Source organism: Bos indicus, chromosome X, assembly GCF_029378745.1.
Source record: "Bos indicus isolate NIAB-ARS_2022 breed Sahiwal x Tharparkar chromosome X, NIAB-ARS_B.indTharparkar_mat_pri_1.0, whole genome shotgun sequence".
In the NCBI taxonomy this organism is placed as follows: domain Eukaryota; kingdom Metazoa; phylum Chordata; class Mammalia; order Artiodactyla; family Bovidae; genus Bos; species Bos indicus.
The window spans coordinates 85200382-85226798 of NC_091789.1; the positions used below are offsets into that span (position 1 = coordinate 85200382).

General features: G+C 39.2%; 1 protein-coding gene across 5 annotated transcripts in view; it reads right to left on the reverse strand.

Moving 5' to 3' along the window:
- ITGB1BP2 (integrin subunit beta 1 binding protein 2) overlaps positions 1–26417 on the reverse strand; it is a 43522-nt gene that overhangs the window by 5507 nt on the left and 11598 nt on the right. For 3 of the 5 annotated variants that reach the window (XR_011565289.1, XR_002180237.2, XR_002180236.2), the window contains one exon: positions 168–283. The gene's annotated coding sequence lies outside the window, so the exon portion shown is untranslated. The remainder of the gene's footprint in view (positions 1–167; positions 284–26417) is intronic. The other 2 variants (XR_011565288.1, XR_011565287.1) reach the window with 2 other exon arrangements.

Consider the following 26417-nt stretch of genomic DNA (forward strand, 5'->3'; position numbering starts at 1 on the left):
TCAACCTTCTTCCTCCCAATACATCAACAAATATCTTCTAACATTTCATTGACTTGGTATCACTGGATCATTCCTGAACTTTCCCTTTGACAGGACAGTGGTATGCATTGATTGGTGAAGGCCTGGCTTGCCTGAACCAATAACCAAGGCATAGGGGATAGACTTACTTTGATCATGTTACACGGTGGTGCACCAACTCTTGAAGCTGGGAGTGAGATCAGTTCCACTGTCTTCAAATTTTATGACTGCTGAACAATGGTGAAGACATGGCATGGATAGTGGGCTGGGAATGATATCAATCACTATAATACATTGATACAACAATCATACCTCTAGGAATGTTTCCTAAAATATACTAACCCACATGAACAAATAAGTATGTTCAGATGTTTTCATCAGTAAATCAGACATACATATTCAAATGCATGTGCACACACACATATACACCCATTTATTATACTTGTATATACATGGTTTGCATACAAGATATCTGGAGGAATAAACAAGAAACTGACAGTGGGCATCTCTGGAAAGGGAACTGAGGGAACAGGGGTTATAATTTCAATTGTATATCCTTTTATATTGCTTGTGTTGTTTTTTGCCATGTACATGTATTTTTAGAAAAAAAATATTATTAGTTATAGGTTTCTAACCTGTAAGATTGTCAAAGATAAAAATATTTCTTACTAGTTTCTTTATTGGTCAAAATGGCCGAGCAGGAAGACTGAGCTCACCTCCTCTCACTGGCACCACCAAAATCGCAACTATTTGATGAGAGCAACTATTGATGAGAAAGACCAGAATCTAGCAGAAAAGATCTCCTACAACTAAAGTCGTAAAGAAGGAACCACAATGAGATGAGGAGGAGGGCCAGAGTCACAGTATAGTCGAGACCCATACCCCAGAGTAGGCAACCTATAGATGGGAGAATAATTACAATTGCAGAGGCTCTCCCCAAGAAGCGAGGGGTCTGAGCCCCACATCGGGTTCCCCAGTCCAAATTTCCAATATCAGGAAGATGATCCCCAGAATGTTTGGCTTTGAAGGCCAGTGGGGCTTACTTTCAGGGGAGCCAGAAGGTTATGGGAAATAGAGGCTCCAGTCTTAAAGGGCATACAAAATCTCATATGCTCCAGGGCCCAGGGCTGAAGCAGTAATTTGAAAGAAGCTTAGATCAGAGCCACCTGTTGATCTTGGCCAGCCTTCCAGAGAGGCAAGAGACAACTGGACATAGACATATGTCTCATCCTGGAGACAGAGACACTGGGGCTGGCAAGCACCATTTTGGAATCCTGCTTCTAGTTTATTAGCCTTGGGATGCTGCCCCACTCCTGCCCACCAGCCTGTAGGCACCCATATTGAGATGCTTCAGGCCAAGCAACTAGCCAGGCAGGAACAGCCACACACACCAGCAGGCAGGTGGTCTTAAAACCCTCTGAACCCACAGCTGCCTCTGGACATGGCCCTGTCCGCAGAGGGCCCAGGACCCAGTCCTATACACCAGAGCGTAGGTACTAGACCCAGGACCCCCAAAGCCCTGCAGCCAGAGACCCCCAGGACTCAGCTCTGTCCACCAGTGGGCAGGCACCAGCCTCAGGACACTCTGTGACCTGGACTCACCCACCCGTGAGCAAGCTCTAGCCTTGGAACCAGCCTCACCCATCAGTGGGCAGACATCTGCCCAAGGACCACTGTAGCACCACAACCTGCCATGGCAGGACCCAGCCCACCCACCAGCAGGCTGGCACTAGCCCTGGAACCTACTGGGCTATGCCCTCACCCACCAGCAGGCCAACATCGGCTCTGAGACCTCTTGAGCCCCTCAGCCACCAGGATCCATCCTCAATCACCAGTGGGCTGACACAAGCTTGAGGACACCCCAGACCCTGCAGCCATGTCAAGAACTGGTCTCAACCACCAGTGGCCAGACATCAGCTCTGGGACCCCTCGGCCCTGCAGCCAGAGACCCCAGGACCTGGTTCTACCCACAAGTGGATTGGCACTAGTGCCAGGACCCAGCTTCACCCACTGGTGAGTGGGCACCACTGTTGAGATCTCTTGGACTTCAACCCCACCAACCAATGGGTAGACACTGGCCCCAGGATCACCACAGCCCCACAGCTTGCCTTCTCAGGACCCAGCCAAAACATCAGCAGGCAGAGAGCAGCCCTGGGACACTCTGAGCTCTTTAGCCAGCAGCCCGGGGATCCAGCCCCATACGCCAGTGGGCTGAAACCAGCTTTGGGATGCACAGGGCCCTGAAGCCAGAGATACCAAGACCTGGCTCTGCACACCAATGAGCTGGCATTAATTAGCTTTGGGACCACCTGGGCCCTAGCCACACCTATCAGCAGGCCAATACCAGCACTGAGATGCCTTTAACTCCTCAGCCAGCCACTTAGCCCTATTTACCAGTGGGCCAGTACCAGCAGTGGAATACCCGGGAACCTGCAGCCAGGCACATCAGGAACCAGCGCCATTCACCAGCCCCATTCAGAAGGCTGACACTAGATCCAGGAAATCCATCCTAGAAACTGATTCTGCCCACCAGTGAGCAAGCACTAGCCCAGGACCACCCCCACCCCCAAACCTGGGTCCTTCAGCCAGGATCTTGTGACCTGACCCTGCTGACCAGCAGCTAGTAGCCTCTATACAATGCAGGGTCTGAAAACCAACCAAACCAGGGGTGAGCCACACCTATGAGACCACCCACAGTAGTCAACGCACCATAACAGAAGGAACCACTTCTAGAGCATATAGCTCTGGTGACAACAGGGAAGTGTGCTGCTGGGACACATAAGATGTCTCCTACAAAAGGCTACTTCTCTAAGGTTGAGAAACATAACCAATCTACCAGATACATAGAAATAAAAACAGCAAATTAGGCAGAATGAGGTGACAGAGGAACATGTTCCAAATGAAGGAACAAGATAAAACTCCAGAAGAAGAACTAGGTGAAGTGAAGATAGACAATCTACCCAATAAAGAGGTCAAAGTAATGATTGTAAACATGATCAAAGAACTCAGGATAAGAAGAGATGAATAGACTGAGAAGTTAGAAGTTTTTTAACAAAGACTTAGAATATATAAAGAACAGCAAAACAGATGAAGAATACAATAAGTGAAACGAAAACTACACTAAAAGGAATTAAAAGTACACTAAATGATACAGAGGCATGGATCAGGAAACTGGCATACAGAGAGAGTAGTGGAAATCACCAAAGTAAAACAGAAAAAAGAATAAAAAGAAAAGAGGACAGTTTAAGAGACCTCTGAAACAACATCAAGTATACTAACATTCACATTACAGGGGTCCCAGGGGGAGAAGAGAGAGAAACGGACAGAGAACTTTTTGAAAACATAATAACTCAAAACTTCCCTATCCTGGATATCCATATATCCAGGTCCAGGAAGCACAAAGTCCTAAACAGGATCAATTCAAGGAGGACCATACCAAGACACACTGTAATTAAAAGGGCAAAAATTAAAGATAAAGAGAATATAAAAAGTGCATGGGAAAAGCAACACATACCATACAAAGGAATTCCCATAAAGCTATCAGCTAACTTCAGCAGAGACTTTTCAGGTGAGAAGGAAGTGGCACAATACATATAAAGTGAAGTAAAGGAAAAAAATAAATAAAGTGAAGTAAAGGAAAAACCTACAATCAAGAATGCTCTACCCAGCAAGGCTTTCATTCAGATTTGATGGAGAAATCAAATCAAATCTGTAAAAGTATTACAGACAGGCAAAAAAATATGTTCAGCACCACCAAGCCAGCTTTATAAGAAATGTTAAAGGGAAGTGAAAAAGAAAAGGCCACAGCTATAAACATGAAAATTATTAAAGGAAAAAGCTTACTGATAAAGGCAAATATACAGTAAAGGTAGTAAATCATCCACGTACAAAGCTAGTAGGAAAGTTTTAAAATAAAAGCACTAAAAATCAATAAGTTGTTAAAGGCTACACAAGATGAAAAGATGTAAAATATGATGTCAAAAACAGTAACCATGGGGTGAGGGAAGTAAAAATGCAGAGCTGTTAAAATGCCTTTGAAATTAAGAGATTAGCAGCTTAATCACATATATGTGTATATACATTGATTTTACACACACACACACACACACCTGATGATAACCACAAACTAAAAATCTATAGTAGAAACACATACACAAAAAGAAAGGAATCCAAACTAACACTAAAGACAGTCATCAAATTACAAGAGAATAGAACAAAAGAATAAGAGACGATCAAAAAAATTACAAAAATTACCCCCAAGTAATTAACTAAATGGCAATAGGTATGTATCCATCAATAATGGGTAATGCACTAAATGGAAATGCACTAAATGCTCCAATTAAAAGACATGGAGTGAATGAACGGATACAAAGACAAGACCCAAATATATGCTGCCTACAAGAGATACACTTCAGATCCAAAGACACACACAGATTGAAAGTGAGGGTATGGAAAAAGGTATTCATGCAAATGGAAATCAAAAGAAAGCTGGGGTAGCAATACTTATATCAGACAAAATAGACTTTATTTTATAGGTTATTAAAAAATTTATTGGAATTTAGTTGCTTTACAATGTTGTTAGTTTCTGCTATAGAGCACAGTGAATCAGCAATATGTATAATACATCCCCTTTGTCACCACAGAGTACTGAGTAGAGTCCACTGTGCTATATAGTAGGTTCTTACTACTTATTTATTTCATACATAGTAGTGTATATATCGGAGAAGGCAATGGCACCCCACTCCAGTACTCTTGCCTGGAAAATCCCATGAATGGAGGAGCCTGGTGGGCTGCAGTCCATGGGGTCGCTAAGAGTCGGACACGACTGAAGCGACTTAGCAGCAGCAGTGTATATATATCAAAACAAAGACTGTAACAAGAGACAAAGAAGGGTATTACATAATAATTAAGGGATCAATCCAAAGAAGATATAACAGGGATTTCCCTGACTGTCCAATGGTTAAGACTCTGTGCTTCCACTGTATGGGGCACAGGTTTGATCCTTGGTCAGGGAACTAAGATCTTGCATGCTGTGGCAAAGCTTCCTCACAGAAAGAAGCTATAACAATAGTAAATATATATGCACCCAACATAAGCACACCTAAATACATACAGAAAATATTAACAGACATAAAGGGAGAAACTGACAGCAACACAATCATACTAGGTGATTTTAACACCCCATTTCCCTCAATGGACAGATAATCTAGATGAAAAATTAGCAAGGAAACCCTGGTCTTATATAAAACATTAGTCCAAATGGACTTAATAGATAAATATAGTACATTCCATCCAATAACAGTGGAATATACACTCTTTTCTAGCGCACATGGAATACTCGCCAGAAGAGATCAAATGCTAGGCCATAAAACTAAGTTTCAGTACATTTAAGAAAACTAGTATCATATCAAGTATCATATCTTTTCTAGCCACAATACTATGAGACTAGAAATCAACTACAAGAAAATAAAACTGTAAAAAAAAAAAAAAAAACCCACAAATACATGGAAACTAAACAAACCAAAGGATCAGTGAAGAAATCAAGGACAAAATTTTAAAAATACTTGGAGACAAAAGAAAACGAAAACACAATGATCCAAAATCTATGGGAGACAGCAAAAGCGGTTCTAAGAGGGAAGTTTATAGTGACACAAGGGACTTCTCTGGTGGTCCAGTGGATAAGAATCCTTGATCCCAATGCAGGGAGCCCCAGTTTGATCCCTGGGCAGGGAACTAGGGCCCATATGCTACAACTAAAGATTCTGTATGTTGAAACTGAAGATCCCACATGCTGCAACTAAGGCCTAGTGTAGCCAAATAAATAAATAAATACAGTGATATGAGATTACCTGAAAAAACAAGAAAAATATCAAATAAACAAATCTGACACCTAAAGGAACTAGAAAAAGAAGAACAAAAGATAAAGTTAGTAGAAGGAAAGAAAACAGAGAGAAATAAATGAAATAGTGACTAATAAACAATGGAAAATATCAATGACACTAAAAGTTAATTCTTTGAAAAGATAAATAAAATTGATAAACATGTAGCCAGATTCATCAAGGAAAAAAAAAAAAAAGAAACGAGGGGCTTACCTGGTGGCTCAGTGGTAAAGAATCCATGTGCCAATGCAGGAGACTCAGGTTCAATCACTGATCTGGGAAGATCCCACATGTCACAGAGCAATTAAGCCCATGTGACACAACTATTGCGCCTGTGCTCTGGAGCTTGTGAGCCACAACCACTGAAGCCCATGAGCCCTAGAGCCCGTACTCCACAACAAGAGAAGCTACCACAATAAGAAGCCTGGGTACCTCAACTAGAGAGTAGCCCCCTCTTGCTACTGCTACTAAGTCGCTTCAGTCGTGTCCGACTCTGTGCGACCCCATAGATGGCAGCCCACCAGGCTCTGCCATCCCTGGGATTCTCCAGGCAAGAACACTGGGGTGGGTTGCCATTTTCTTCTCCAATGCATGAAAGTGAAAAATGAAAGTGAAGTTGCTCAGTCGTGTCCGACTCTTCTCAACCCCATGGACTGCAGCTTACCAGGCTCCTCCGCCCATGGGATTCTCCAGGCAAGAGTACTGGAGTGGGGTGCCATTGCCCCCTCCGCCTGTGCAACAATGAAGACCCAGCACAGCCAAAAATAAATAAACATTTTTTTTAAAAAAACCGAAAGGGTCCTAATCAATAAAATCAGAAATGAAAAAGAAAGTACAATTGGTACCATAGAAATTAAAGGGATCATAAGAGACTACTACAAACTATACGCCAATAAAATGGACAACCTAAAAGAAATGGACACATTCCTAGAAATGCACAATCTCCCAAGACTGAACCAAGAAGAAATAGAAAATATGAACAGACTAATTGCCAGTAATGAAACTGAATCAGTGATAATAATAAAAAAATCTCCCAAACAAACAAAAGACCAGGATCAGATGGCTTCACAGGAGAATTCTACCAAACAAACAGTTAAAGATGAGTTAACACCTATCTTTCTCAAGCTATTAAAAAAATTTGCAGTGGAAGGAACACTTTGGAACTCATTCTATGAGGCCAACATCACCTTGATACCAAAACCAGACAAGGATATCACACAAAAAGAAAATTATAGGCCAATTATCAGTGATGAACTTAGATGCAAATATCCTCAACAAAATATTAGCTAACCAAATTCAACAATACATTAGAGGATCATACACCATGATCAAGTGGGATTTATCCCAGGTATGTGAGAATGGTTCAATATCTACAAATCAATCAATGTCATATACCACATTAACAAATTTAAGAATGAAAATCTTATGATCATCTCAATAGATGCAGAAAAAGCTTTTGACAAAATTCAGCATTCACCTATGATTAAAAAACTCTCTACAAAAGTGGTATAGAAAAAAAGGGAATTCCCTGGCAGTCCAGAGGTTAGGATTCTGTGCTTTCACTGCCAAGGGCCCAGGTTCAATACTTGGTGAGGGAATTAAGATCCTACAGGCCAAAGAGTAAAAAACAAAGTGGGTATAAAGGGAACATGTGTGCATGTGTGCTCAGTCACTCAGTCATGTCCAGCTCTTTACAACCCCATGGACTGTAGCTCACCAGGCTCTTCTGTCCATGGAATTTTTCAGACAGGAATACTGGAGTGGTTTGCCATTTCCTATTCCAGTGGATCTTCCTGACACAGGGATCAAACCTGCATCTCTTGCATTGGCAGGCAGATTCTTTACCACTGTGCCACCTGTGAAGCCCACAGAGGGAACATACCTCAACATAATAAAAGCCATATACGACAAGCCCACACTTAACATCATACTCAATGGTTAAATGCAGAAAGCATTTCCTCTAAAATCAGGAACAAGACAAGGATGCCCACTCTTGCCACTTTTATTCAGCATAATAGTGGAAGTATTATCCATGGCAATTAGACAAGAAGAAGAAATAAAAGGCATTCAAATTGAAAGGGAAAGAAAATTGTCATTTTTTGCAGACCACCTAATACTATACATCGAAAATTCTAAAGACACCACCAAAAAAAGAGTAGAGCTCATCATTTGGTAAAGTGCAGGATACAAAATTAATATACAGAAATCCATTGCATTTCTATACACTAACAATAAACTACCAGAAAGAGAAATTAAGGAAACAATTTCATTTACAATCACACCAAAAGGAATAAAATACTTAGGAATAAATCTAACTAAGGAAATAAAAGACTGGTACTCAGAAAACTATAATATACTGATGAAAGAAATTAAAGATGACACAAACAGGTAGAAAGATACACTGTGTTAATGGACTGGAAGACCTAGTAGTTAAAATACTACCCACGGTGATGTACAGATTCAATGCAATCCCTAACAAAATACCCATAGTATTTTTCACAGAACTAGAACATATAATTTTAAAATTTGCATGGAAACACAGAAGATCCCTAATAACCAAAACAATTTTGAGAAAGAACAGAACTCAAGAATGATGCTCTCTGACTTCAGACTATACTACAAAGCTATAATAATCAAAGTAGTATGGTACTGGCACAAAAACAGACACATAAATCAGTGGAACAGAATAAATAAATAAAACCACACACCTGGGTCAATTAATCACAATGGAAAAAAGACAGTCTCTTCAATAAATGGTACCAGGAAAGATGGACAGCTACATGTAAAAACTGAAATTAGAACATTATATAATACCATATACAAAAATAAACTTTAAAACTCCTAAAACAGAACACAGGCAGAACTCTCTGTGACATAAATCATAGCAATATTTCTTTGGATCTGTCAATTAAGGCAAAGGAAACAAAAGCAAAAATAAGCAAATGGGACCTCATTAAATGTAAAAGCTTTTGCTCAACAAAGAAATGATCATGAAAATGGAAAGGCAGCCTACTGAATGGGAAAAAAATATTTGCATATTATATGACAGACTAGGGGTTAATATCCAAAATATATAAATACTACATACAGCTCAATATTAAAAAAAAAAAAACCTGATTTAAAAATGGGCAGAAGATCTAAATAAATATTATTCCAAAGAAGACACACAGATGGTCAACAGGTGCTCAACACTGCTAGTCATCAGAGAAATGCAAATCAAAACCACATTGAGATATCACCTCACACCTGTCAGAATGGCTATCATCAAAGAGACAACAAATAACAAGTGTTGGTGAGGATATGGAGAAAAGGGAACCCCAGTACACTATTGGTGGGAAGGTAAATTGGTGCAGCCACAGTGGAAACGAGTATGGAGATTCTACAAAAAAACTGAAAACAGAATTACCATATGATCCAGCAATTCCACACTTGGGCATATATCCAAAGAAAATGAAAACACTAATTTGAAAACAGAAGGTTCAATGCAGGATACAGGATGCTTGGGGCTGGTGTACTGGGATGACCCACAGGGATGGTACAGGGAGGGAGGTGGGAGTGGGGCTCAGGATGGGGAACACGTGTACACCCGTGGCGGATTCATGTTGATGTATGGCAAAACCAATACAATATTGTAAAGTAATTAACCTCTGATTAAAATAAATTTATATTAAAAAAAAGAAAATAGAAATAAACACACACACACACACAAAGAAAACAGATGTACCCCAAAGTTCATCAGTTCAGTTCAGTTGCTCAGTGTGTCTGACTCCATGGACTGCAGCACACCAGGGTTCCCTGTCCATCACCAACTCCTGGAGTTTATTCAAACTCATGTCCATTGAGTCGGTGATGCCATACAACCATCTCACCCTCTCTCGTCCCCTTCTCCTCCTGCCTTCAATCTTTTCCAGCATCAGGGTCTTTTCAAATGAGTCAGCTCTTTGCATCAGGTGGCCAAAGCACTGGAGCTTCAACTTCAATAATTCTAATGAATATTCAGGACTGATTTCCTTTAGGATGGACTGGTTGGATCTCTTTGAAGTCCAAGGGACTCTCAAGAGTCTTCTCCAACACCACAGCTCAAAAGCATCAATTCTTCAGCATTCAGCTTTCTTTATAGTCCAATTCTCACATCCATACATGACTAGTGGAAAAACCATAGCCTTGACTAGACGGAACTTTGTTGGCAAAGTAATCTCTCTGCTTTTTAATATGCTGCCTAGGTTGGTCATAACTTTTCTTCCAAGGAGCAAGGGTCTTTTAATTTCATGGCTGCAGTCACCATCTGCAGTGATTTTGAAGCCCCCCCCCCCAAAATAAAGTCTGTCACTGTTTCTACTGTTTCCCCATCTATTTGCCATGAAGTGATGGGACCAGTTGCCATGATCTTAGTTTTCTGAATGTTGAGTTTTAAGCCAACTTTTTCACTCTCCTCTTTCACTTTCATCAAGAGGCTCTTTAGTTCTTCGTCGCTTTCTGCCATAAGGGTGGTATCATCTGCATATCAGACATTATTGATATTTCTCCCAGCAAACCTGATTACAGCTTGTGCTTCATCCAGCCCAGCATTTCTCATGATGTACTCTGCATATAAGTTAAATAAGCAGTGTGACAATATACAGCCTTGATGTACTCCTTTCCCTATTTGGAACCAGTCTGTTGTTCCATGTCCAGTTCTAGCTGTTGCTTCCTGACCTGCATACAGATTTCTCAGGAGGCAGGTTAGGTGGTCTAGTATTCCATCTCTTTCAGAATTTTCCACAGTTTATTGTGATCCACACAGTCAAAGGCTTTGGCATAGTCAATAAAGCAGAAGTAGATGTTTTTCTGGAACTCTCTTGCTTTTTCAATGATCCAGCAGATGTTGGCAATTTGATCTCTGGTTCCTCTGGCTTTTCTAAGTCCAGCTTGAACATCTGGAAGTTCATCGTTCACATACTGTTGAAGTCTGGCTTGGAGGATTTTGAGCATTACTTTACTAGCGTGTGAGATGAGTGCAATTGTGTGGTAGTTTGAGCATTCTTTGGCATTGCCCTTCTTTGGGGTTAGAATGAAAACTGACCTTTTCCAGTCCTGTGGCCAATGCCAAGTTTTCTCAATTTGCTGGCATATTGAGTGCAGCACTTTCACAGCATCATCTTTTAGGATTTGAAATAGCTCAACTGGAATTCCATCACCTCCACTAGCTTTGTTTGTAGTGATGCTTCCTAGGCCCATTTGACTTCACATTCCAGGATGTCTGGCTCTAGGTAAGTGATCATACCATAGTGGTTATCTGGGTCATGAAAATCTTTTTTGTATAGTTCTTCTGTGTATTCTTGCCAACTGTTATTATCTTCTGCTTCTGTTAGGTCCAGTTTCTGTCCTTTATTGTGCCCATCTTTGCATGAAATGTTCCCTTGGTATCTCTAATTTTCTTGAAGAGATCTCTAGTCTTTCCCATTCTATTGTTTTCCTCTACTTCTTTGCATTGATCACTGAGGGAGGCTTTCTTACTGGAACTCTGCATTCAAATGGGTATATCTTTCCTTCTCTCCTTTACCTTTTGCTTCTCTTCTTTTCATAGCTATTTGTAAGGCCTCCTCAGACAACCATTTTGCCTTTTTGCATTTCTTTTTCTTAGGGATGGCCTTGATCCCTACCTCCTGTACCATGTCACAAACCTCCATCCATAGTTCTTCAGGCACTCTCTCTATCAGATCTAATCCCTTGAATCTATTTCTCACTCCCACTGTATAATCATAAGGGATTTGATTTAAGTCATACCTGAATGGTCCAGTGATTTTCCCTACTTTCTTCAATTTAAGTCTGAATTTGACAATAAGGAGTTTGTGATGTTCATAGCAGCATTATTTACAATAGCCATGATATAGAAGCAAAGTAAGTGTACATTAACAAATGAATGGATAAAGAAGATGTGTTAAAGAATAAAATTTTGCCATTTACAACAACATGGATGGACCTGGTAGGTATTATGCCTAGTGAAATAAGACAGAGAAAATAATTTGTTGCCACTTATATGTGAAGTCTAAAATATAAAATTATGTATAAAATAAATAAGCTACGTGGATTTCCATGGTGGTCCAGTGGTTAAGAATCCACCTGCCAGTGTAGGGGACATGAGTCAGATCCCTGGTCTAGGAAGATACCACACGCAGCGGGGCAACTAAGCCTGAGTGCCACTACTGAAGCCTGCATGCCCTAGAGCCTGTGCTCCACAACAAGTTACTGCAATAAGAAGCCTACACACCAGAACTAGAGAGTAGCCTCAGCTCGCTGCAACCAGAGAAAGCCCATGCGCAGCAATGAAGACCCAGTGCAGCCAAAGAAAAATAAATAAGCTACAAGGATATACTATACAACACAGGGAATATAGCCAATATTTTATAATAATTTAATTTTTTCAAGTTCTGCTTATTTATTTATTTATTTATTTGGCTCTGCTAGGTCTTAGTTGTAGCACACAGAATCTCCAATCTTCGTTGTGGCAAGCAGGATCTTTAGTTGCAGTATGCAAACCCTCAGTTGTGGCGTGTGGGATCTAGTTCCTCGACCAGGGATCAAACCCAGAAGCATGAGTTCTTAGCCACTGGACCAGCAGGGAAGTCCCTATAATTTTAAATGCTATATAATCTATAAAAATTTTGAATCATTATGTTATATACCTGAAACTAGTGTAATATTATAAATCAACTATACCTCAATTTATAAATTGTTAATAGTTAGCAAGGGTGATGAGAATCAGACTCATATATACTGCTGATGGATTTACAAATTAATATATCCTCTTTGGAAGACAATCTGGCAAAATCTATTAAAATTAATAATGCACAGAATATTTCACCTAGCACCTACACATCTAGGATTTTATCCTATTGATATACATATTGGCAAAGGTGCATGAATAAACATATGTACTGCAGGAGTGTTTGTACCAAGGTGAAAACCATTTATATATCTATTAACAGAGGATTTGTTATCTACATTATGATATATCCACAAAATGAAAGTTAATTTTTTTAATTGGAGGAAAGTTGCTTTATAATGTTGTCTTGCTTTCTGCCATACAACAACATGAGTCAGCCATAATTATAGATATAATCCCCTCCCTCTTGAGCCTCCTTCCCCTCCCCCCATCGCATCTTTCTAGGTCATCACTGCTGCTGCTGCTGCTGCTGCTAAGTCACTTCAGTCGTGTCTGACTCTGTGCGACCCCATAGACAGCAGCCCACCAGGCTCCCCCGTCCCTGGGATTCTCCAGGCAAGAACACTGGAATGTGTTGCCATTTCCTTCTCCAATGCATGAAAGTGAAAAGTGAAAGTGAAGTTGCTCAGTCGTGTCTGACTCTTAGCGACCCCATGGACTGCAGCCTACCAGGCTCCTCTGTCCATGGGATTTTCTAGGCAAGAGTACCGGAGTGGGGTGCCATTCACTGCTCTTCAGGTCATCACAGAGGAAGTTAATTTTAAGAAAGAATTCTACACAGCAATGAAAAAGGACAAATTATTATTATTGTTATTGGCAGCGCTGCATGGCCTACAGGGATCTTAGTTCCCTGACCAGGAATCGAACCCAGGCCTCTGGTAGTAAAAGCCTGGAATCTTAACCACTGAACAATTAGGGAATTCCCAAGAACAAATTATCGATACATTGAAAATAGATGAAGCTCTAAGACAATGCTGAAAGAAGTCAGATTCAAAAGAGTTCATACTCTGTATGATTCCATGTATATGAAATTCAAATATAGGCAAATCTAATCTATGACTATAGAAGTCAGAAAGCGGTTAATCTTGGAACTGGATAATGACTGAAAGAGGTCACGAGGAGCTAGCCTCTGTAGTGCTGGAAATGTTCTGTTTTGAGCTGGGGGTTGTTTCATAGATGTATTCATACACAAAAATGTATACTTCAGATTTGAACATTTTACTGTATGTAAGTTATACCTCAGTGGAAAAAATGAGGTGAATTATATACTGATAGGAATGAATTTTAAGATATATTTTAACTGTGTGTGGAGATACATGTATATCTCTGTCCATATATATATATATATATATATATATATATATATGGAACATTGGCAGTAAAGCAGAGGAAACAATGAATAACTACAACTCTAATGGGTAATTGCTGCAGCAGACTCTTGCTCTGAAGTCATCTGATCCCTGGTGGCCAACAATGTAAGTTTTAAAAGCCCTATGTTTACAGGTGTTGTCTAATTGGAGTTCAGGCCAAGAATAGAGAAAACAGTAGGACAGCAATATTTGAAGGGAAATAGCTGAGAATTGATTTTTTTTTAATGCCAACATTAAAACTCAGGAATCCCAAACAGGAAAAAGAAAACAAAGAAAGGAATCTCCACTCGGACATTTTTAATGAAACTTCAGAACATCAAAAAAGATTGTAAAAGAAACAAGAGAATTTGTGTCTACTTATAGTACACAATACTACCTATGACATATTCTTGTCCCTCAATAGAGAAAAAAATAGAACGGAAATATAAATCTAATCAAGTCTCTAGCTCTCATCAGTATTTAGGAAATACAAGGAACAAGAAAATATCACCACAGGGATACAATTACTAAAATGTATCTTATGGAAAGTGCTATGAGACAAATCACTCAGTTTCTTGAACTAATAAATCTCATGGGAGTTAAAAAAAAATGGTGGGAGAAGGAACGGGCACCTATAGATTAAGAGACTTAAGAAACAGGGACTTCCCTGGTAGTCCAGTGGTTAAGAATCTGCCTTCCACTACAGAGGACATGGGTTTGATCCCTGGTCAGGGAACTAAGATTCCCACATGGTGTGGGGCAAGTAAGCCCCCGTGCCACAACTACTGAGCCAGTGTGCCACAACTAGAGAGCCCATACCCCACAACTTGCGAGAAGCCTGCAAGTCACAATAAAGAGCCCGAGCAGTGCAACAAAAGATCCCTCATGCCACAACTAAGATTCAATGTAGCCCTAAATAAATAACTAAGTATTTTCTTTAAAAAAAGAAACATATCAACCAATTGCAGCATATAACCTGTGCTTGGATCATGATTCAAACAAACTAAAAATAAACACACAAACATTTATAAGACAATCAGGAAAATTTGAACAATGACTGTACACTTGATGAATATAAGAATTTTTTAGAGGTGATCGTTTTGTTGTCATGTTTAAGAAAAGTTCTTACGTCTTACAGATACATACCAAAATATTTATGGATGAGATGAAATAATATGATATCTGATATTTGCTTCAGAATAATCTTACATGGGCAGAGAAGCAGGAGCTAGCAAAATATAGATGAAACAAAATTGGCCATGAGAGCCAAAGCAATCTTGAGGAAGAAAAATGGAGCTGGAGGAATCAGGCACCACCCCAACTTCAGACTATACTACAAAGTTAAAGTAATCAAGATAGTATGATACTGGCACAGAACACAGAAATATAGATCAATGGAAGGATAAAAAGCCCAGAGACAAACCCACACACCTATGGTCACCTAATGTATGACAAAGGAGGCAAGAATATACAATGGAGAAAATACAGTCTCTTCAATAAGTGGTGCTGGGAAAACTGGACAGCTATATGTTTGTTTGTTTATTTGGCTGTGTCGGGTCTTAGTCGTGGCATGCCCTATATTCAGTTTCCATTGCAGCACATAGGATCTTTTAGTTGCGGCATGCAGAATCTTTAGGACTTTCCTGTAGTTCAAATGGTAAAGAATATGCCTGCAATGCAGGAGACCAGGGTTCCATCCCTGGGTCAGGAAGATCCTCTGGGAAAGGGAACAGCAATCCACTTCAGTATTCTTGACTGGAGAATCCCATGGACAGAGAAGCCTGCTGGGCTACAGTCCATGGGATTGCAAAGAGTCAGACACGATTGAGTGACTAAACCACTTGCAGGATCCATAGCTATGGCATGTGCGGGATCTCTTTTTTACCTGCAGCATGAAAACTCTTAGTTGCAGCATGTGAACTCTTACTTGGGGAATGTGGGATCTAATTCCCTGATCAGGGATTGAACCTGGGACCCCTGCACTGGGAGCTTGGAGTCTTAGCTACAGGACCACCAGGAAAATCCGCTGGACAGCTACATGTAAAAGAATGAAATCAGAATACTCTCTAACATTATAAATAAAAATAAGCTCAAAATGGATTAAAGGCCTAAATATAAGGCTGGGCAATATAAAACTCTTACAGGAAAATACAGACAGCACACCCTTTGACATAAATTGAAGCAAGATTCTCTCTGACGCACCTCTTAGATTAATGGGAATAGAAACAAAAATAAACAAATGGGACCTAATTAAACTTAAAAGGTTTTGTACAGCAGAGGAAACTATAAACAAGATGAAAAGACAACCCTCACAATGGTAAAAAAAATTTGCAAACAAAGCAACTGACAAAGGATTAATCTCCAAATATAAAACAGCTCACGCAGCTCAATACTGAAAAAACAAATGAGACTGTCATATAGAATGAAGTAAGTCAGAAAGAGAAAAACAAATATTGCATAATATCACTTATATGCAGAATCTGGAAAAATGGTACAGGTGAATTTATTTGCAAAGCAGAAATAGAGACACAGGGACTTCCCTGGTGGTCCAATGGCTAAGACTTCGAGCTCCCAATGCAGGGGGCCTGGCTTCAATCCCTAGTCAGGAAACTAGATCTCATAGGCTGCAACTAAGAGTTTGCATGCCACAACTAAAGACCCTGCATGCTGCAATGAAGACTGAAGATCCCCCATGGTGCAACTAAGACCCAGTGCAGCCAAAGAAAGAGAATATAGAAAACAACGGCAGGGCTTCCCTCGTGGCTCAGTGATAAAGAATCCGCCTGCTAAGGCAGGAGACCTGGGTTTAATCCCTGGTCTGGGAAGATCCCACATGCTGCAGATTAACTAAGCCCGTGCGCCACAACTACTGAGCCTGTGCTACAATTTCTGAAACCCATGTGCCCTAGAGCCTGTGCTCTGCAACAAGAGAAGCCACCACAATGAGAAGCCTGTGCACAACTAGAGTAGTCCCTGCTCGCTACAACTAGAGAAAAGCCTGCACAGCAATGAAGACCCAGCACAGCCATAAATAAAAATTTTTTACTTAAAAAAAAGAAGAAAACAACTGCAATCATCATAATAGTGAAATACTAGTGGCATTCACCTTAAAGTCAGAACAAAATCAAGAATATTCACCTGTTTTCTCAACTAATACTGAATGTTGCTCTGCAGGTTCTAGCCAAAGCATGAAGACAAAAGTTAAAATGCTGTAAAGGAAGAATCATAAAATGTCCTTGTTTATATATGATATATAGACAATACAAGAGAATGAACTGAGATACTATTAAAATTAAATAGAAATAGAGTTTAAGTTTTAAATCAATAACTTTTCTCTATAAAAACAATATCCAATTAGAAAATGCAATGGGGGGAAGATCTAATTCATAGCAGTGAAAAAAATGATAGGAATAAACCTAACAAGAAACATACAAAATACTGACATGAATAAAATTACAGAATACTACTGAAGGCTATAAGTATGAATATTTGACAAACAGATAGATGTACAATATTCCTGAATGAGAAGTTTCATTATTTAAAAACTTTTCAAGTAAGTATAAATTTCTACAACAATCTCATTGGGATTTGTGAGGTCAGGGATAAGAGTACTAAACAAGTTGGTTCTGAAGTTCATCTGGAAGAACATATAAAAAGAGCCAAGAAACTTTTAAAAGATAGAAGAAGTAAGGGAAGCTTTGCCTACCAAATATCAAATTATTATATAAAGTTGTGAAATAGTTCAAGAATAGACAAATATATCAACGGAACTGAATAGAGAAGCAGTTATGTGTGAGAATTTAGTTTATGACAAGTATTGCATTTCAAATCTCTTCTGAGGCACCAAAGTAAACCAAAACAACATACAAAACATGTACAAACCCGAAAGGATAAAAAGTTCTTGGGATTTTCTCGATGCAGGAATGTCATTTGAGAAACTGTAGCTGAAATATTAATAGTAGCTGGGAAGAGATTTTGATCTACTACAGAGGATACAGATAAGAAGGGGCCATTTCACCAGAAAAACTATGCAAAGATCCAAGACACCAGGTACAGCAGAGGATGCACATGACATATGGGGCTGGAAACAGAGTTTAACAGAAATTTGGTACAGGGGATACTTTCTAAGACCCCCAGGGGATGCCTGAAACCACAGATAGTACCAAAACTTATAATATACTGTTTTTTCCCTATATATATATTAGTATCTATGATAAAGTTTATTTTACAAATTAGGTACAGTAAGAGAATATCCAAATTGCCAGCATCTACTCTTATACTTTGGGGCCATTACTAAATAAAATAAGGGTTATTTGAACACAAGCACTGTGACACTGAGACAGTTGATCTGATAACTTCTAGGAGGTTACTAAGTGATTAATAAGAGGGTAGTGTATACAGCATGGATGTGCTGGACAAAGGCATGATTTACATCCTAGAGTGGGATGTCACAAGATTTCATCTTGCTATTCAGAATTGTGTTCAATTTAAAACTAATAACCCAATTGAAAAATGGACAGAAGATTGAAACAGACATTTCTCCAAACAAAACATACAGATGGCCAATAGGCACATGAAAAGATGCTCATCATCGCTTAATTATTCAAGAAATGCAAATCAAAACTATAATGAGGTACTACCTCACACCAGTCAGAATGGCCATCACTAAAAAGTCTAAGTCCCTGGCAGAATTCCAGTGGTTAGGACTCAGCGCTTTCACTGTCAGGTCCCAGGTCTGACCCTTGGTTGGGGAATTAAGATTCCGCAAGCCACGCAGTGTGGTCAAAAAAAATGTGTACTAGTAATAAATTCTGGAGAGTGTGTGGAGAAAAGGGAACCCTCCTACATGGTTGGTGGGAATGTAAATTGTATAGCCACTAGAGAAAACAATATGGATGTTTCTCAAAAAACTAAAAATAGACCTATGTATAATATGATCCTACAATCCCACTGTTGGCATATACCCAGACAAAACTATAATTTGAAAAGATACATGCACCCTTATGTTCATAGCAGCACTATTCACAATAGTCAAGACTTGGAAACAACCTAAATGCCCATCGACAGATGAATGGATAAAGAAGATGTGGTATGTATGTTTACACAATGGAATATTAGCCATTAAAAAGAATGAAATAATGCCACTTGCAGTAACATGGATGGACCTAGGGATTATCATACTAAGCAAAGTCAGTCAGAAAGAGAAAGACAAATACTAAATGAACATAATCTATGAAACAAAAACTGACTTACAGATACTGAGAATAGACTTGTGGTTGCCAAGAGAGAGGGTAGAGGTGGGAAGGACTAGGAGTTTGAGATTAGCAGATGCAAACTATTATATATAGGATGGATAAACAATAAGGTCATACTGTATAGTACAGAGAACAATATTCAATATCTTGTGATAAACCACAGTGGAAAAGAATATGAAGAGAATATATATATATATACATGTATAACTGAGTTACTTTGCTATACAGCAGAAATTAAATACAACATTGTAAATCAACTATACTCCAATAAAATATTTTTTAAAAACTTACAAGTTGCTTATTTCTGGAATTGTCCGTTTAATGTTTTCAAACTACATTTGACTGAGGGTAACTAAATCATGGGATGTGAAACCATGGATAAGGAGGACTACTATATTCAGTAAAAAATGCTTACCATTTCCTGAGACCAGAAGAAATGCAAAATAAAAATGAGCTACCATTATTTGCATATCTTGTTGATAAAAATTTTAATTCATAACAAAATATTGAAGAGGGTTTTGGGGAAACTGGTACCTCGTACACTGCTGGGTGGCCATGTAAACTGAAACAGCCTTTGTGGAGGGAAACTGAGCAGTATATATTAACACTTCAAATGTGTAAGGATATTTATAACTCCTTTCCAGCAATCCCACTTCTAGGAATCTATCCTCAAAAAATATTAGTATAAATATTCAAAGATACATGTATAATGATTTTAATTGCTGCATAATTTGTAATATTCAGAGAAGGCAATGGCAACCCACTCCAATACTCTTGCCTGGAAAACCCCATGGATGGAGGAGCCTGGGAGGCTGCAGTCCATGGGGTTGTGAAGAGTTGGACACAACTGAGTGACTTCACTTTGACTTTTCACTTTCATGCATTGGAGAAGGAAATGGCAACGCTCTCCAGTGTTCTTGCCTGGAGAATCCCAGGGATGGGGGAGCCTGGTGGGCTGCATCTATGGGGTTGCACAGAGTCGGACACGACTGAAGTGACTTAGCAGCAGCAGCAGCAATTTGTAATATTAAAAAACTGTCAACAACTTAAGTGTTCGCCAATAGCAGAAGAGTTAAATAAATTATGGCATATCCATACTATGCAGCACAAAAAAGAATGTCAGAGATCTATATATATTGATGTGGAAATATTTTAAAGGACAATAAAGTGATACGCTTAACAATTAAGCTACAGAAAAATATTTATAGAATAATTCCAAATTGGGCAAAAAGAAAAACCAAACCTCTCTATAAAAACATAGGTATCGCTCATACTTTTACTATGTCTCTACATGTTGTATGCCAATATGCTTATAAATGTATAGAAAATGTAAGAATACACACCAAATTTCTTATGGTGACTTCTTCTGAGAACAATTTAAGAGTTCAAATACTGTGTTTTCCATTTTATTCACATCTGTATGTTTTTGTTTTTTAAAGATGAAGGAAGCTCATACTAGTAAGTTAAATGTTTGTATCATATTGATGCAGATGATACTGAAATCTATCTTCAGCACTGATTTTTCTCATGAACTCTAATTTTGCATTTCTAATTAACTGCCTGCGAGCATTTCCACTGGAGAAGGCAATGGCAACCCACTCCAATACTCTTGCCTGGAAAATCCCATGGACAGAGGAGCCTGGTAGGCTGCAGTCCATGGGGTCGCTAAGAGTCGGACACGACTGAGCGACTTCACTTTCACTTTTCACTTTCATGCATTGGAGGAGGAAATGGCAACCCACTCCAGTGTTCTTGCCTGGAGAATCCCAGGGACGGCGGGGCCTGGTGGGCTGCTGTCTATGGGGTCGCACAGAGTCGGACACGACTGAAGCAACTTAGCAGCAGTATCAGCAGCAGCAGCATTTCCACTCACATCTTTTGCAATCATTTCAAACTCGTATCTAAAATAAAATTCACTATTGGAATATTCATATAATATTAGTTCTAGTTCCCAGTTTTCCTGTTTCTGTTAAAAGCACTAACCTACCTGTTACTTAAGTTTGAAGCCTTGTGATAATTATCTTATACCATTCCCTCTTTATCAGAAAAAAATCAAGCCCAAGGTTTTTTTTCCTTCTTTTTATTTTTTTTTTTTTTTTTTTTTTTTTTTGTATTTTATACACTTTTCTGCATTTTTAATATTCCACATGTGCAAGTATATAAAAAAGCTCAAAACACAAAAGGTGAACAAACTCAGTCCCACCTCATCCCCCACAGTGTTTCCAACACATCCACCCACTTTCCACCTCAGCCCTTCCTAGTAACATGTTTTATCAGACTCTTATGTCCTTCTAGTGTTTTTTTTTTCCTTCATGCTGCTGCTGCTGCTGCTGCCAAGTCGCTTCAGTCGTGTCCGACTCTGTGCGACCCCATAGACGGCAGCCCACCAGGCTCCCACATCCCTGGGATTCTCCAGGCAAGAACACTGGAGTGGGTTGCCATTTCCTTCTCCTTTCCTTCTTTTTAAATAATATCTTACATATCTCCTTTCTACTTTCCTTATCACCCTAACTCAGGCCTTTCATTCAACAAACATATATTAAGCACATAATATATATATGCGCTAGGCAGTTTTAGATGCTGCATATAGTGCAGAAAGACTTATATGCTAGTGAATGAGAGAAATAATGTACAAGAAAAAAATAATTATGCAATATTGTTAGCATTTATAATGCTTATCTTGTACTAGGTACTATGATAAGCTATGAGGTAGATATTAAATGAGATAGACTTATCTCATTTAATACTCCTAATGACCCTATGATATAGGCACTGTTATTAATCCCATTTTATAGTTGGGGAAACTGAGGTCTATAGCTCTTAAGTACTTTAAGGTCACATAACTAGTAAGTAGTCAAGATTTGAACCCAGGCAGCCTGATGTTATATTAATAGTTTGTCCTCTTAACTGTTATGTTATATTGCTTCTCATGTAAGGAAACCTCAGCAGATGATAATGGATATGGGGAAAATCAAACAGGGTAATGTGATAGTACCTTGGCGAGTAGGTGCTAATTTAGAGAAGATGGTCAAGAAAGGCCTCACTGAGAAGTGTGATTTTTTTTTGTTTAATGGAAGAACTCAAATTTGACCTATGAAGCTTCTCACTCTGCATTTTGCTAATTACATAGGCATTATGTGGTTTCTATGTATTTACTACAAATTGGCACCTGGATCCAAAGACTAGATCAAACTCGGATTCCATCCCTTTCATATGACTATAGGATAGACATAATGTCTAATATCTTTGCTCACTATTTATCAAGGATTGCAGGGGTACTCTTTCTGCCCCCTTCTGATGCCTATGTCAGAAGCTTTCTCTATCTCCTTTATACTTTAATAAAACTTTACTACACACACACACACACACAAAAAAAAAAAAAAAAAAGGATTGCAGAACAGTGATATCCTAATTTTATTTCTTTTTATTAATTGGAATGGTTTTGGAAAAAGACATGTCCCTTCATCTACCCAGTTCATCCAGGAAAGGCAGGATAAATACTTGATTATCTCCCTTTATTGATTAATTTTTGAGATAATGAATTGTTTCCCTATCATGAGTGGTGATAGTTGAATTGTTTCCGTATCATGAGTAGTGATAGTTGAGCTGTGAATGTTAAGAAAGAATCACCTATTCAAAGACCTGGAGAAAGACTATTCCAGGTAGGGGGAACAGGTAGTACAGAGGCACTGAGGAAGGAGTGAGTTACAGTAAGTTTAAGGAACATAGAGACTAGCAGTGGCCATATTACTTTCACTACTTCTGATGTTGTGGACTCAGTGCTTGTGTCCTCTAAAATTCATACATTAAAATCCGACCCTTCAATGTGATGGTATTAGGAGATGGGGCTTTGGGGAGGTAACTGGGCTGTAGCCTACCAGGCTCCTCTGTCCATGGGATTTTCTAGGCAATAGTCCTGGAGTGGATTGCCATTTCCTTCTCCAGGGGATATTCCCAACCCAGGGATTGAACCCGGGTCTCCCGCATTGTAGACAGATGTTTTTACCGTCTGAGCAACCAGGGAAGTCTAACTAGGATTACAAGAGATCGTGAATGGGATTAGTGCCCTTATACAAGTCATGAGAGAGCTTGCTTTCTCTCTTTCCTCTCCACCTGGTAGAGGTCCCTCATCAGAACGTGACTATGTTGGTACCCTGATCTCAGACTTCCAGCCTCCAGAACTATAAGAAATAAATTTATTTGTTTATAAACCACCTAGTCCATGGTACTTTGTTATAGCAGCATGAGTCAACTAAGACATATCTTTTAAATACATTATTCTCTCCTCCCTTCTTACTACCACACCCACTTAAGTTTGAGGTCTCATCTTTCTCTCTTAGACTACTGCAACCATCTTCAATTGGTTTCACTGTCTCTTTCTTCCACCCTAGTCAATTAACTTCTTACTCACCAAAAGCTTTCAATTCAGTGTATAAATCTTTTTGGTGAGAATGAATCTAAAGTTTTAATAATGGATGTCATTGGCAAAATAACACTGATTTAATGGATGGAGGTATTTGCTGGAAAGTAGTGCTAGAAACGAAAGACTACAGGCTTTGTACTCAAACCTGGATTTGAGTCCCAGTTCTGACTCTTGATAGATGTGTGACCTAGAGAAAATTATGCAACCTCCCTGAAGCCCAGTTTCATCATCTATTAAAAAAATAATAATAATGCTTTTAATACACTATTGTGAGAAGTAAAGGAGAATATATATTCTCATTTGAGATATATGTATATATAATATATACAAAGAGAAATAACAGATAAAGTGTGCATGTACACATGCACATTTTTTATTACAATACTTAGATCATAGTAAAGGCTCAATAAAGAGCTTTTTTAAAATTACCCTTCCCGTCATGTATCTTGCAGAAGTTCCAGTTTCAGTGATGACTGCCACATGTTTAAACTTCAGTCATTGCTAAGAGTTGTCCAAGAGTCATCAAAGAATATCTAAAACCTAAGGACCCAACTGGGATTTTAGAAGACGATTTTAGAAGATAACCACACTACTCTAGCCTAGCAGCATCCCTTTGACAAGCCTATGTGGGAATCAATGAGGCCCTTAGTTCATCAGTGATATCTCATATTGATATAACACTTTTCCAAATCACTTTTCATCTCTGATCACCTCATCTCTAACTTAAGTGGGACCCCCACCCTGGTACTTTACCTGTCACTTTATCCAGATCAGTAATTATCTCCCAATTACATCAGATTCAGTGTTTCTGACTCTAGGACCCCTGCCTCTACTGTCCTCTCTGTCTCTTTCTGCTCCCAAAGTCCCAGAACACTGCTAGAGGGAGAACCAAGCAGACCAACATAAATTCATGCTGTCCAATTTCAACTTGGTCCTCACAGCTGCTCAGCAACCCTTTTATTTGTCTCATATGTTCCCTGGCAGTCTCCCCAAAGAGGCTGTTTCAGACCTTCCTCTTTCTCCTCAAATTATAAACTCCAATCTCCCTCCTTCTACTTCCACAGATTTCATATTAGACACTTTCATCAGATCAACTGTCCATCCTGCAGCAAATCAGTAATATCTTTCTCCCTTCCAGCCTTGTCCTCTAGCCATCCAGTTTCCTTCCCGGGACAGCAATCAATGTTCTTGATCTCTTGTTTATCCTTTCAGAAATATTTTATGACTCTACAAGCTAAAGTACAGAGAAGAGGGAACTTGCACTGGTCGTTAAAGGTAAGTAGAATTTGGGTGGGTAGAGAGAAAGGAGATGCTATTCCAAGCAGAGGAAACATCCAGGGCAAAGGCACAGAGGTGGAAATGAATAAGATATATTTAGAAAACAGGGTATAGCAAGAAGAGTAATCCCCTGAGAAATAATCCCAGCTGCTGCCTCAAGAGCTACCTCTCCTTTTCTAGTTCTGACTTCAGCCTGATCATTGCTTCCCTGACTGTCCTGCTCTACATACCAGCAGAGAAGAAATGTGACACTGCATGGCCCCTCACCCATCTTATCTTGCCTGGACCTCCGTTACTATTTATTGAACCATCTGTTTCATTCCTGCTAAAGAGGTCCTAGCTTCTTCCTGAGTCAGTCTCTAGGCCAGACACCCTCCATTTCTTTGGTCACGTAGACAGTTTCCTCACACCGCTGAAAATAGGACAATTAATATAGAATATGCATTGTACAGACATTATTGATCTTACCAATATATACAACAGAGAACCTATACAACAGAGATGGAATTGGCAAAACCCAGACTATGAAACTCTACTGAAAAACAATCCAACTTCCTCAACAAAAAGTTGAAAGGAAAAAAGTGACATATAATACATATTCAATCACAATGTGTGGATCTTAGATACTGATTCAAACCAAAAAAGCTGTAAAATTATTTTGACATTTATGAAACTATTAGAAATTTAAATGCTGACTTGATATTTAATGATATCAAGGAAATACTACTTGTTTATTTTATGTGCGCTAATGATACTACAATTATGATTTTTAAAAAAGAATCCTTACCTTTTAAAGATACATAATGAACTATTTAGGTATGGGATGACATCATATCTGGAATTTGCTGCAAAATATTATGGTACAGAGGAAACAGATGGAACGAGAGTGCCCAAGAGTTGATACTAGTTGAAGCTGAGTGTTTAGTAAGGGATTCATTACAGTATTCAGTCTACTTTTGTACATGTTTTACATTCTCCATTAAAATGCTTTTTAAAATGTTATTGAATTATCAAGCATCTGATGAAAGTGTGTGTATTAATCTGAAGGAGTGGAACAGGAGGAGCTGGAATATGAGAAGAGGAAGGTCTGGAACAGCCTCTGTGGGGAGAGTGCCAGGGAATGTATGAGACAAATAAAAGGGTTGCTGAGCAGCTGCAAGGGCCAAGTTGAAACTGGACAGCATGAATTTATACTGGCCTGCTTGGTTCTCCCTCTAGCAGTGTTCTGGGACCTTGGGAGCAGAGAGAGAGGGGACAGTGGAGGCATGGGTCCCAGAATCAGTAACACTGAATCTGGTGTAACTGAGAGAGAATTACTGATCCAGATGAAGTGACAGGTAAAGTACCTAAGGGTCCCACTTAGGTTAGAGATGAGGTGATCAGAGGTGAAAAGTTGTTTGGGACACTGGTCCCCAACCTTTCTGGCATGAGGGACTGGTTTCGTGGAAGACAATTTTTCCATGGACCAGGGGGTTTGGGGATGGTTTCAGGATTATTCAAACACATTAC